The sequence below is a fragment of the Pongo pygmaeus genome, chromosome 9 (assembly GCF_028885625.2).
Source record: "Pongo pygmaeus isolate AG05252 chromosome 9, NHGRI_mPonPyg2-v2.0_pri, whole genome shotgun sequence".
NCBI lineage: Eukaryota > Metazoa > Chordata > Mammalia > Primates > Hominidae > Pongo > Pongo pygmaeus.
The window spans coordinates 60519379-60533069 of NC_072382.2; the positions used below are offsets into that span (position 1 = coordinate 60519379).

Sequence of the window (13691 nt, forward strand, 5' to 3'; positions counted from 1 at the left end):
CTTTCACATCCTACTGGCTCTGTTTCTTTGGAGAATCCTGACTAATACAGCTCCTTCAAGCATAAAAGAGTTGACTAAAATAAAACCCACTCTTCTTGCTTAAAGCACCCATGACCATTTGATTCTGCAAATGTGTGATTTGTGATCTGTGATCCCAGGTGTGGTCCCTGTGGCATGAATCTGTGGAAAGCCCACACTGGCCCTCTTACCACATCTTCCTTTGTTGTAGTGAAACATGGAACCTGGCCTAGGTCTGAACTCAGCACAACTGGGTTGTTGTCTCTGCTATTAACATCCTGGGACTTGGGAGCAAGCCACTGCCCCTGACTGGGCCTTGGTGTCTTCCTTTATAATATAATATGACAATCTATCTCATCTTTTAAAATAATTTTCTGAAGAATATTAGGATCCTATAGAAAAAGATCTGTCACCAAGTAATTTGGAAAATGCTGCCTGCATCATCCTCTCCTTTGAGAGTCACAATGAGCATCCATTTTAAAGGCCCTGAGAAGTCTTGCAGCAAAGAAGCCTCCTTGATTCTTGTCCTCAAGCTTAGTTGATGCCCAAATGCTAACACCTAGCAAATCTAGCAGAGACATATTTTGGGAAATATAATGCTAGATGGTTGTTGTGGCTTACTTCAGCTCTCAGATGATTTATTCTTTTCATATGATTCACAGATTCAAAGACAGAAGCCAAGAGAAAAATTGGTCAAAATCTTTTCCATAATATTTGAAGGGGGGGTCCTGCTTTTTATATCCCTAAAATAGGAGCGTTAATAGAACTTCCCACACTAGGTTGTTGTAGGGATTAAGTTAAATAATGCATGTAAAGCTCTTAGCATAGAGCCTAGCACCTAGTAGTCAGCCAGTAACTTTGTTTAACCTTGAGCCAAAAATGGTCATATTTGAAAAGTTCAGTTCTAAGAGGAACGCAGGCATTCAATCCTTCAAACCAAACCCAAACCATTTTATGCTTGGATTATTTTACCCTGGGTGAGGGGCAACTTCCAGGCATTTGAAAGCTCTGACATCCTGCTGGCAACCCAGGAGCATTCTGAAGCCAAGATACTAATGATTTAAGCATTAATAAATCCAGAGATAGGTCATTCAATTTTCTTTTAAATGCAGATCATAAAAGAGGGAGGAATATCTGGGTAAAGATGTACTGAACTTTTTTCTGAATCTGAAGGTTTTGGAACATTTTTGTAAGCAATGACTAGGGCTCCACTGCATTTTCTCTACTCCGGTGTTCGGAGGGTGGATATGTGAACCTTGAGCAATAGCCTACTTCGTTTCTGACCCTGAAAATACTCAAAAAGTTATGTTATGCTTGCATCGTGTTTTCAGCCTGTCCAAGGATTTCCACATCTATATTTTCTCTTCAACCTCTCAAAACCCACTGCCTTAAGAAAGGCTGGCAGAATTGCCTATTTAACAGATGAGGAAACTGAGGTCCAGAAAGTTACATGATTTGTTCAAAGTCCCAAAGTGAGTTGGCTGAGAGGCTGGACTAGAAATGCCACTCCCTGACCCCCAGTCCTGGGTTCTGTCTACTGGACCTCACCGCTACACAGGTGATCCACTGTAGCGGGAGCACAGCCCTGGGATCTGAGCAGCTCGCATGCGGGATGTAGCAGATTGGTATGCAAGCTTAGTGGGCTCTGGCTAATCTTGCAGGGAACCCTTCAATCTGAATAACAATCAACAAGATTTTAAAGAAATTTGGGCCAATTTCCTGGAAGTCTATGATTAATCTAATTGCTGGGTTTTCCTCTGTTTTTGTCTCCCACTGTTAATTTCATTTATTTTTTTTCTTTCTTCCCCAACACAGACTGCCTTGTCTCTGTACGCGGTTTTATCACTGTTGTTATTTGTCCATACATAGTTTATCATTGGCAATGCATTCAATGGGATTATTGTACTCTATGTTTGGGGAAAGAGAATCTTTCAATAGAGACAACATCACACAGCAGGAAGAAAGAGCACTGGGCTGAATTTCAGAGACACTATTTCAAAGCTTCACTTTGCGAATACCTGCTATGCCTCCCTGGCTCCTCAGATACCCCAGGGTTAAGGAGACCTCCTGCTTCTCCTGGCCCATCCCCCCATTACATAATATCTGGAGTTATGAGAAGCTTTAGGGGCTGCACTATGCTGCCAGCTATTGCAAATAAAGGTTCAAAAATAGATTTTGGTCAAATATAATAGAAAATGCTTCCTTTTAGCAAGGGGGTTTTGTTCTCTAGAAGACACATCAAAGGAATGGGATGGTGATAATATTTTTATAACCAGATGGACAAAGGTATTCCAGCACTTGGATGAAGACAGAGGTGAAGGAATGAGTTGAGGAGAGAGATGGGGAGAGCAAAGGAAGGTGTCAGCACTGGCCATGGCTATATGTGTTAGAAGGGCCAGAGGTGATCGAAGAGGTCTGGACAGAGATAGAGCCAATCTAGTGTATTCATCAGGTGAATCAGAGTGCAGCCAACTTTTCTGTTGCCTGTGTCTGTTACCTTGCATGTGCCTAGCTTGGAAGCATAACTAGTCACTGGTTGGAACATGGGAGACCACTAATGAGCAACTGGCCTCACCAAATCAGACCAGCATCAGAAATGGTAAACTCTTTGGGATCGCAGAGTGGCATTGCTATTGGGTCACCAAGGAGAGGAGAAGGTGAACTTGACTGTAGGGCAGCCAGTCACCCCTGGTCACCTCTCTGCAGCCTACCACATGTAGATCCTACTTCACACCCCATAGGCTTTCTGGAAAAATGTGCCATGAAGTCATCCAAGATCTTGATTCTTTATTCAGTCTAAGTCTTATTCAAGCATTAAGGGGCCTTGTTTTTGACTGTCGTGGAAGACTAGTACTGTCCTTTCTAACCAACTAGCTGCTGGAATGCTGGGGAGGTGTCTAGTTCTTGGTAGGTAACCCAAGAGGCAATAATAATAATGTCCCGTAATGTCAGGCCTTGAATTTGTGCCAAGTACAGACCTGCCTTATCTCACTGTTCCTCTCCTTGAGTATATGTTCTGGTAATAAATATTTATTTGGTATTTGATAATAAGAACCAGCTACTTAATTTGCAAGGTCCAGTGCAAAATGAAAATACAGAGCTACTTAAAAAAAAAATAATTGGGAATTTCAAGACAGTAAGAACAGAGTGTTAAACCAAGTGCAGGGCCTTTATGAGGATGGAGCCCTGGGGGAACACACAGGTCACATGCCCATGAAACAGGCTCTGCTTATAATTTTAACTGAGATGTAGAGATATGAAATAATTTCCCCAAGATGACAAAGTTAATAAGCTGAGGGTCTGGCTGCAGAACCTGAACTCTTAACCACTCTGCAGAATTGTCTCAAGCTAGATAGCTGGATAATGGGTGAATCCTCAAGCCCTGCCCACATTCTCCTGAATAGGCAAAACTGGGAGGAGCCAGATGATCCCACTTAAGGGGACTCGGCCTGGTTGAGCTCTGTCCACCACTCGGGAGGCTCAGTGAATAGCCTGGGCTCCAGCCCCTGGTGCTCAGCACCCAAGCCTGCACCCTCTGACTCTAGAGGCAGCAACTTCTGCTGAACCACAGTTGCTTCATCTAAAAACAACAGTAGCTACAAAAGCAACAACAATAGTTACAAATGCAACAGCAACAGCAATGAACAAACCTGCATATTTGGAAATGGCTTGCTCAGTTGGACCACAGCCCTCTCCCAGACCCGATGAAAAGGAGACATATGTACTTACACACACACACACTCACATACTCACTCACTCCAGGCTATGTTCCTAGTTGGGGTCATTGGTCCCAATTACTCTGCCTTTGCCCCTACGGCAGTGATGGAGATTGTGTAGGAGTCTTCTGCCATTTCTCTTGGACTTCTTGTCCTGGGGTCCCAATTTCTCTTTTACATTTTCTTCCAGGATCCCAGAGCTTCCTATGCCTCCACATCTCAGAGCTGTCGAGACGTAGAAGCAGGCTAGGCTGTTGGCTCTTTCCTCACCTCTCACAATGTGGGAATGTGCATCTTCACTCTCCAAAGGGCAAAGGGGAAGGCTGCCACCAGAATCTCTCCTAACTAGACTCTGTGACACTTGTATGACACTTGGTGATACTTGGCACAGTTACAAATGGGACTAGGGTGTGAAGTCAGGAGGCTGTCTGGCCTTTTGCCTAGAAGGGGAGGAACACTGCCATGGTGTGAGGTTGAGAGGACTGACCCTGTGCTCTACTGGGAATGGAAGATGCAGCAATGAGTAAGGCAGATGCGGCTCCTCCCCTCCTGGAGCTTGTAGTCTAGCAGGCAACATAGATAGCAAACAAATAAGTTTTATAAACAATCACTTAATTATAATTGTGAAAAGTAATGGGGAAATGCAAAATGATTAGAGAGTGTACACACAGATGGACTGATCTAGTCAGATGTGTCAGGCATGGTCTGAAGAAGTAACATTTAAGCAGAAACCTCAGCGAAGAATAGGAGTTAGCCAGAAAGTGGGTGGAGGGAGGTGCTGGAGAGGATTCCTACAAAGAAAACAGTGACCCTAAGCCAGGCATGTGGCTGGCCCTCACCTCAGTGGCACCAGGGAGGGTCACTAGGAGAAATGCTGTGATAAAGAGTGACTACTTGGTTGAAAAAGGAATGTAGAAGAGAATGGCAGATGGAGAGAGGAAAGAACTGAAAGAGGGGCCAAAAAGAGCAGGGCTGGAGTAGAGGGCAGAGTGAGGGAGATGGGGATGACCCCTGTAGAGAGGAATGAGACAATTACCAATCCCATTTCTAAATCAAATTCCAGGAGCTAACCCTCAATTCTCAACTGCGGGAGAAGTGGCCCCAGGCAGAGCTTGAAGCTTCCTGCTCCCTCCAACCAAAGGCACTGCTAGACCGCAGCCTTCCATGGGAAGCACATTCAGTCCCTCCTCTGCAGGGAATTATAACTTTCAGCACTTCTCACCTTGCATGAAGGTAATCATGATTGCCCAGGTGTGCTGTGAGGATTGAGAGAGAGAATACTTATAGAGCACTAAGCATAGTGCTTAGCATGTGGGAACACTCCAGAGTGTCCACTGCTTCTAACATTCTAGAATGGAAAAAAATATGGAAGCTTTGGTGTCAGAATAAACCTAAGTTTGAAACCTGGTTGTCCCGTTCATTTTGTGATCTTGAGTTGATTACTTCACTTCTCTTAGTCCCAGTTTCATCATCTATAAAACAAGGACCATAAGGCTTACTAATGCAGAGATCTATGGCACACGGTTAATAACCATTCCTTCCTCTTCATTTGCTCTTAATTTCTTAATTTATTTGTAAATTCAACCTCTTTCAACATTTGAGGGAATCAGGGTCTTCATGCAAGCAGGATGCAGTCCGCTCACTGTCCCTTCCAAAGGACCTTGGATCCTGTCTGGAAGATGAGTTCTCACATCTACTGCCCACAGTTTGCAAAGCCCATTTATATGCGTCGTCTCAGAATCATCTCAGAAAGGGGCCTTGGAGGCAGGAGTTATCATCTGCATTTCCTGGAGAAGAAAACAAAAGTTCAAAAAGGTCTATTTACTCCTCCAAATCATGGAATCTATAACCCATCTACTCTTCACCTCTACACAGGGGAGCAAACCAATTTACCAGCCACAAAAAAAAAAAAAAAAAAAAAGCTGGGATTTACACTCAGAAAAAAAGTTGAGTTTCCTTGAAAGGATTCTTCAATGGGAACCAGTTTGGGGTAGATGTGGATTGGTAAAGGTGACAGAGAGTGGGGAAAGGGAGGTGTGACAGATCTTACCCGCTCGTTATATTCAGGAAAAACTGAATCCACCAAAGCTTAGAAAAGGCTAAGAGTGTCTGTGGGGGCAGGCAGATTCCAGAGTTTTCTGCCACAAGAAGTAAACTCAGACACTACTCCTGGCCCCTCCCTCCCTCCCCTGCAAGAAGAGCCTCCCTTCCCACTAACCCCTGGGGCTCTGCTCAGCCTCCCACCTGGGCTCCATCCAATCCTGCTCCGCTCTTGCCAGGGGCTGGAGTGCTGGTGGCCGGCTCCTCCAGCTTGCCTCCATTGGCCTGAGTGCGTCCTAGCCCACTCTGGATATTAGAGCATTCTCTCATTTGAAAGGCTCCTTTATTTTTAGTGCTAAATCAACAAAGCTGTTACTGTCATTTTCTATCAGACCGTCATCTTCCACGGATTCAAAATTACACTCAGCTGCAAACTATTGACACTCCTCTTAACAAAAAAATGGTTTTAATAAATCTTTACATTAGCCTATGAGATAAAAAAAATCTTTACCATGAAATATACAAGTGTATAAGTGTTTTATGAAAGTTTTATTAACTTTACAAAAGAAAAATTGGCAGTGGACCATGAACATCCTGTACTCCTAACACGTGGTTATAAATTACATGTTCTTTCCAATAACATCTGAAAAAGAGACTGTAATTTAAATTTCAAAACCACTTGGCATACCTACTATATAGTGCTGACATGAAGTAAAAGGAGGAACTAGAGAGGCCCAGACAAAGAAGGGAAATATAAAGACGTCCTTAGCTAAAAAGCTGCTGATGGGTACAATCCCCCCTCCAGCTGGACAGGGATCAAGTAGTTGCTTGTCATATCATTCAATGCACTGTTCAATCTGGGATTCTTCCTTTCAACAAAAAGAGAACTTAAGTGCTAGTAATCATCGCTTGCAGAACTTTATCTCCCAGATACCTTCTTTATGTCAGGATTTCTCAATGACCGCTGCTGCTGGCAGAGAGATCAAAGTTGTTATTAAACACAAATGCAAACCCCAGCCCATGCAGGAGGTGTGCGCCATGGCACTCCCTCCCTGGGATGTAAGCCTACCACTACCTTAGTGATTTTTCATTTTCTGTCTCTGCTCCTTAGGCTATTCAGGAAACTTCCTGTAGGGTCTGACCAATACAGGGGTTGGGGTCCAGCTTTCTTTGCAAGTGAGTGCTTCAGTGGCAAGAATATTTTGGGACATTAAGGTCACCTGGTGGGATTTGAAGAAGCCCCTCGGAAGTGAGCAGATGCCATAGATCTGGCAGTAGCCTGCAAAGTTCACCACTTTGGGGAAAGCAGATATCTACCAGGATCTCAGCAGCACTAAGCCTGCCTTCCAGGCAGCAGCATTGCAGAAAGGCATAATATAAAGTCATGCAAACCTGGAGTCAAAATCCAATTTTGCTAGTTACTGCCTGTGTGATTCTGAGCAAGTTACTTAACCTCTCTCTTCTCTTTGAGTCATACTGATAAGGTATCAAAGTCTGAAGCAGTTTTCTTTGGCCTTCAAGCTCACCATTTACACAGCCTGAAGAAGGGGACTAGGGCCACATTCCCAGATCCAAGAACTTGGCATCTGTTGAAGATGGTTAGTGAGAGGTGCACACCAAGATGGCCCTACAGACATACTCTCTCAAGGCCTAAGATTTCGTGGTTCCATTTAAGTGGTGAAATTTTCAGTTTGCCATTGACAAAAAGCTGAGCCTCTAAGATGTGTACCCAGGTTGGGGTGCCATGTCAGACAGCCCAGGCTGGGAACTAGAAAACAGTCCTGGGAGACCCTCTTAGTTGGGTGGCAGGTGACACTGCAAAGTTCAGCAGGGTTTCTGCATATAGATCCAGGCCCAAGTCTTAGAGTGAGTGTCTTGGAGTCTTCCCATAGTAGAAAGAAATGAATTTCCACTCAGATAAGGGGTATTTTAATGGTTCTTACAGAAACACCTGAGATGGGAGACTCCTGCTAACATACCTTCCTCTGCTTTCACTTGGTATGGTTAATTTTTGAATGCATTTCCTTAGTTGCTGGATTCATTGATTGATTGAAATCAAATGAGGAAGAAAGCCCTGTGCTGCAGTGACTTTGGAGATCAGACTATGTGGGATCTAAAAGGCCCCATTTCCCATTACAAAAGGGTAATATGTGCCCTTAATGGAAAAGCACAACAACTTTTGACCAAATAAATTATTTTCTTCCAGTTCAAAATAAGTGACGGTCCTTACAAAGTAGAACTTGCCCTCCTTCCAAATGTGTTGAAGGAAAGTGACATGTGTCTTGGATGCAGAATTACAAGGACATCATGTTAATCTGCTGGGGTCGCATCACCCCAGATGAGAAGGTAGCCAGACGATGTGGGGTGGGGGACTTGAAGCGCAGCGCCTGAGAACAGCTGTGACTGCATAGAGGTCACAGTCAGGGACTAGGCAGGAGCCAGCACTGCCCAAACTTCATTATGTAGAAAAAATGCACCCAGTAGCAAGATGCCGAAGATCTGAGAATCGGTGAGAAAAGTTCATTTGGACTGAAGGGAACTTGATTAATTTTAAGCCTGGTGTGTTGCTACTGCCTCCCTGACTTAGTCTTCAGAATATTAATGAGTGGTTTGAGGAAAAGAAACAGCACAGGAGATGTACCTGAGGATGCAGCCCACTCTTCTTAATGACAATAACAGCAACAAGAGCAATAATGACAACAGCTATAGTGACATGGAAAAGGGCTCACGTTTACTGAGGGCTCATTATGTACCAGGCCTTGAGGTTGATATGCATTATCCTATTTATTCTTCACAACAGTCCTCTGAGGTAGCTATTATGTGTTCTTATCTCCAATTTGCAAATGAAAACTCTTTGGCACAGAGGGATAAAATGAGTTGTCCAAAGGCACATAGCCTGAGGTTTGCACCACGTGTGATCTTTCATTTTCCAAGGCCTCGTCAAACCTGAACACCCACCACGTGTGCCCACCTGCAGGCTGGGCCTTCACTGGAAATGATCTCCAAGGCTGACTGCCTTCTCCCGGCCCATCTCAGGATTTGGCTAGGCATGTCCAGATGCTCCCTGGCAGGCAGAAAGGGATTGGACACTGACCTGGAGCTGTCTGAAAGGCTGGGCATATGTCAGGGCATCTGACCCAGGGATAGGAGCTGATATGAGGGGCTCCCGATATCAGGAAAAGCCTGACACATGAGGATGTCACCATCTCCCAGCTATAGTGGGAAGGCTGACCTAGTAAGTGGGTGGGACACAGAAGTGGGGAAATTAGGCTGATAGTTGTAATCTAAGAAGCCCTGATGGGCAGGAGGCAGGCCCTATCACCAGCCAGGGAAGCAGGTGAGAGGGAGAGAACAGGAGCTGGGGAGAGGAATGGAGTTCCTTGACCTGGAACAGGCTGGCCAGGGTAAGAGAGGGCCCATGTCCTGGATGGGGGCTGGAGGCAGGGCAGAGCCCTGTCACAGAGACTTGGAGCCAAGCTCTAAGCCCAAATTCCAGCATCAGACCCAGATTACATGGTATAGGGATAAGATGCTAGGGCATAGGGCCATTGACCCCCATGGAGGCATAAAGTCAGCAGTGGAAGAACTGCAAGAATTAATTATTCTTAAGTCATGGACTCTGAAGCTGGGACCGAACAAAACCCTGAACTCATTCAATGATGCTCTTTCGATCTCCCTTGCTCTCTCTCTTCATTCATTCATTAATGCATTCATTCCATAAGTATTATCTGAGCAATTATTCTGTGACAGACATGGGTATAAAGATAAATGAGCTACACGAGAGCTCCCAGTCTATCTACTAGGAGACAGTCCTATAATCAAATGTATATACCAGGAAAAAAAGGTCATAGTTGTGGTTTAGATGCAGGGCTATGAAAGCCTAGAGGAGGGAGCACCTGATTCTGCCTGGGGTGGTCTAGGAAGGCTTTCTGAAGGAGGTGAGGGATGATAGAGTAGAATCCTAGAGCTTAATTCTTAACCAGGTAGACACAGGGCAATGAGGGAGGTGACTGAGGAGGAGGCGACAGCTTGGGCAAAGGTACAGAGGACAGAGAGCATATGGCCCATCTGAAATTGGCCCTGAAACCTGAGTGCAGACATATGGGGTAAGAAAGGAAGGGACTCTCCTCATTTTCAGAGGAGGAAATGGGCTCATGCGCCATGAACCAATGGTAAGCCAGCGCTAGAATCCAGGTCTCTCCACTCTCAGTGCCCAGCCAGACCACTTCAGAGAACAGTTAATGTTGCAGAAGAGTCTTTGGTTGCAGACAGATCTGATGGGATCTCACACCTTAGCTATGCCCCCACCAAGGTGAGGAGCTGAAATTGCTTATTTCTTTGAGCCTGAGATTATCATTACAAGGGGGAGGGAGCGCTATTAACACTGACCTTACAGATTGGTCTGAAAGGAAAATGGAGAATTAAATCAGATAATACTGGAACTGAATAGCTTGTTGTTAGTGGAGCTTTGCCATTTGTCTCGCTTTGTTCATTTGTTTAGGGGAAGACTAGGGTGACTGCACATGCCGGGGAGACAGGAACAGGGCTCTGGGACAGGGGACCCCACTAGGGGGGCTGAGTTAGTAGCCCAAGCATGAGGTGATCAGGATGGCAGTTGCTGCAAATACGCTGTGCAGAAGGAGGGAAGCTTGTGGAGAAGATAGCACTTATTAAACACCTACTGTGTGCCAAGAGTTGCATTAGGAATTTGATTTACATCATTTAATTCAATCTTTACCATAACTCAGTGTCTCAATGTATGGGCTGGAAAATATGGTAGCTGGATGGAGAAGGGAGACTGATGTTTATTGAGTGACAGCTAGCAGGCACCAATTGTTTTTCATTCAATATCTCACATATGCTTTTTACATACATGTGATATGCACTCATATTAGTCCTGTGACAGCAATACTATTCCCATTCTGTAGATGAGGAAACAAGACTGGAAGGAGTTAATGGCTTGTTCAAGATCACATAGTTACACATTGGGCAGGCTCAGAATTTGAACTCAGCTTTCTTGGCTCCAAAGTCTACGTGTTCTCCATCTCACTGGGTGTCAGATAGGAAGAGGAGCATCTCAGAAGATTTCTTTCCTTTCTGCAGTCATTCATTTTCAACACTTTTCTCTGCCCTCATTTTGTCAGTTTAGGCCCTAAATCACCTTGTTTTCCTGTCTCTAGCCCACATCAGCCAAGACTTCATAGCCAGGTTGAGACAAAAATGGTCCATTTAAAGACTGAAAGTCCAAGTATGTTGTAGCTTCTCCAGGTCCTTGTTAACTGGTTTTCCTTCTTGTGACTGGTCTGCATGTTGGGGGTGGGGCAGTGAGCAGGGTAGAAGCTGGGCTTTTGTCATTAAGGAGACCAGGAGGGGCTGGGCGTGGTGGCTCACGCCTGTAATCCCAGCACTTTGGGAGGCTGAGGCAGGCAGATCACAAGGTCAGGAGTTCGAGATCAGACTGACCAGCATGGTGAAACCCTATCTCTACTAAAAATACAAGAATTAGTCGAGGGTGGTGGCATGTGCCTGTAATCTCAGCTACTCAGGAGGCTGAGGCAGGAGAATTGCTTGAACCCGGGAGGTGGAGGTTGCAGTGAGCCAAGATGGCACCACTGCTGGACAGAGCAAGGCTCCTTCTCAAAAAAAAAAAAAAAAAAAGACCAGGAGGGAAGAGACATAAGGGAGAAAGCAACCTGGTTTGCAATGCAAAGATCACACATTAAACTTTCTATTACTCTCCAACAGAGGTTTGCAAATTTCTATTTTCAACACTCAATTTCATTCTTAAAATGAAATTCTACTTGAGAGCCTAACATATAAAAGATATAAAAGAGATTCTGCTTTTGTTGAATTAGGAGGGGGTGGTCTGAAGGCCTGACCACTGACATCCATCACCCTTGAACCGCCTCGCAGGACCTCAGGGCTTCTTCGAACCCAGTTTGAAAACTGTGGATCTGCTCTGTGACTTTGGATATAGAATGTACAATATATAGTTAATTACCACAAAGGGAAGTAAAATCCCTAATTTTGTAGGGATGTCTAGGTCCTGATAGAGTGAGGTAAACCTGGACACAGGTACAGCTCTTCAAAGGATAAAGGAAAGTAAACTCACATCTACTGAGCACCTAGTAAGTACCAGGTATTTTGTGTACCTAGTAAGTGCCAAAACATCGCCCCAATTATTTTGTACAAAGATAGGTCTTCTCCAAACTTATGCCCCTATTTCTCAGATGATTTAAAGTCTAAAGGGTTAGGTAACTTGGCTCAAGGTCGCACAAGTCAGGAGTGGTCAGCACAGGAATTCAAGCCACACCTCTTTATGGAAAGAAACACACTCTATCTCAGTCCTATGTTAAGTGACATTTTATGTTAAGGAGGATACAGAAGGTACCCAGGATCTGGAGTACCTCAAGGTATTTCCTTACAGCACCAGAGATATGAAAGGGACAAGATATGTATAACATAGTGTCACTCATAGAGCCCTGCAGTGGGAACCAAGAAATTGAAGATTCTAGTCCCCCTGGCTCTGCCCTTGACTTACCAGGCAACGGACCTTCCTGCTCAAGTTGCAGGGTTGGGCTGAGGAATGGGTAGATGGGACAGTACTTTGAAGACTTGTAGTTTCTGTAAACAGATGAGGGAATTTTGTAGGGTTGACTGTAGATAAGACCAATTGCTAAATCAGTTCCTAATGATTTTACATTATTTTAACCAACTCAAAAACTGCACAGTATGCCACAAATAAACTCCATGAATGTACAGCTCCTATGGGCTACAGAAGCCAGCAGCAGGGAAAGAGCCAGGCAGTTGGAGCCAGAAGAACTGGGATGGATTTCTGGCCCCAGCACTTGGTAGCTGTGTGACCTTGAGTAAATTGCTCACCTTACCCTTTTTGATCCTAAGTTTCTTCCCTATGAAAACCCCATCTGACAGGGTTATCGTGATAATTAAATGTGCAAACGTGCAAAATGTCGAATGCAGTCTGGCAAATAGCATGTAGTACATATAAGCACCCTTCCTCTTCTTTCTTTTCTCCACTCTCTAAATAGAAAAAGAAATCATTAAAAGTAGGTGGTAGCTCCTAAAAACTCCTGTTCATCCTTCAAAACCTGGATTTGTGATACTTTTTTCAGCAAATCTTCCTTGAGCCTCCACGGCAGAGCTGACACCACCTCCAAGTTACCTGAGGACTTTGTATTTGATTCTATTACTTCTTGTTATAATATTACTTACATATTGTAATTTCCTGTTTTTATGTCCATTTTCCCCAGGAGACTGTGAGCTCCCTAGTTGGAGCCTGGCACAAACGAGTTTGCTAGACTCATTTGATGAGTTGTCAATAACCCCCAAATAACCCCTACATCAACCCAGCCAGCATTCCACTGATGATTGGGAAAGTTGGACAGCCCTCCACCCAAAACTGGACAATTCATTTAATCTGCTCTCCAGAAGAGCCCTGTGCTGTTAGCCCTCTTTTGTGAAAAGCAATTCTGCAGGATCCTCAGGAAAAAACTCTAACACGGTGTGTGTGTGTGTGTGTGTTTATGGAAAAACTCCACAGTCATTTTTTTGGCACTGAAATTCTTGGCTTTTTAAGGAGGAGGATTTTTGCTCTTCTTGATGCCTGCACCCAATATGATGGAAACATAGTGAAATGTCAAGCACTGCTCCAGTGTTTTCTTTTTTTATTTTCTTTTTAATTCCTGCTTTACTGGAGTAAGAAACTGGCCCTTGTCAAGACTAATCTGCAGAGAATGCTGGTAACCAATCATACAATGTCAGGTTGAGCTTGGATCTGGGCCCTGGGGCAAGCTTGTTTATCTGTAAAATGGGATCCTGGGTACTCACTTTACAGGCTTGTGATAGGGATAAGGGAGGCTGTGGGTGCTGTGTGCTTAGCAGAGTGCTGGCACTTTG

General features: G+C 44.5%; 1 long non-coding RNA gene across 1 annotated transcript in view; it reads right to left on the reverse strand.

The window, feature by feature from the left end:
* Positions 1 to 5448: 5448 nt before the first annotated feature.
* The window catches only part of LOC129008210 (uncharacterized), a 52909-nt gene continuing 44666 nt past the window's right edge, over positions 5449 to 13691 (reverse strand). Inside the window, exon 3 of the long non-coding RNA XR_010127733.1 lies at positions 5449 to 5521. This is a non-coding gene — a long non-coding RNA (uncharacterized LOC129008210). The remainder of the gene's footprint in view (positions 5522 to 13691) is intronic.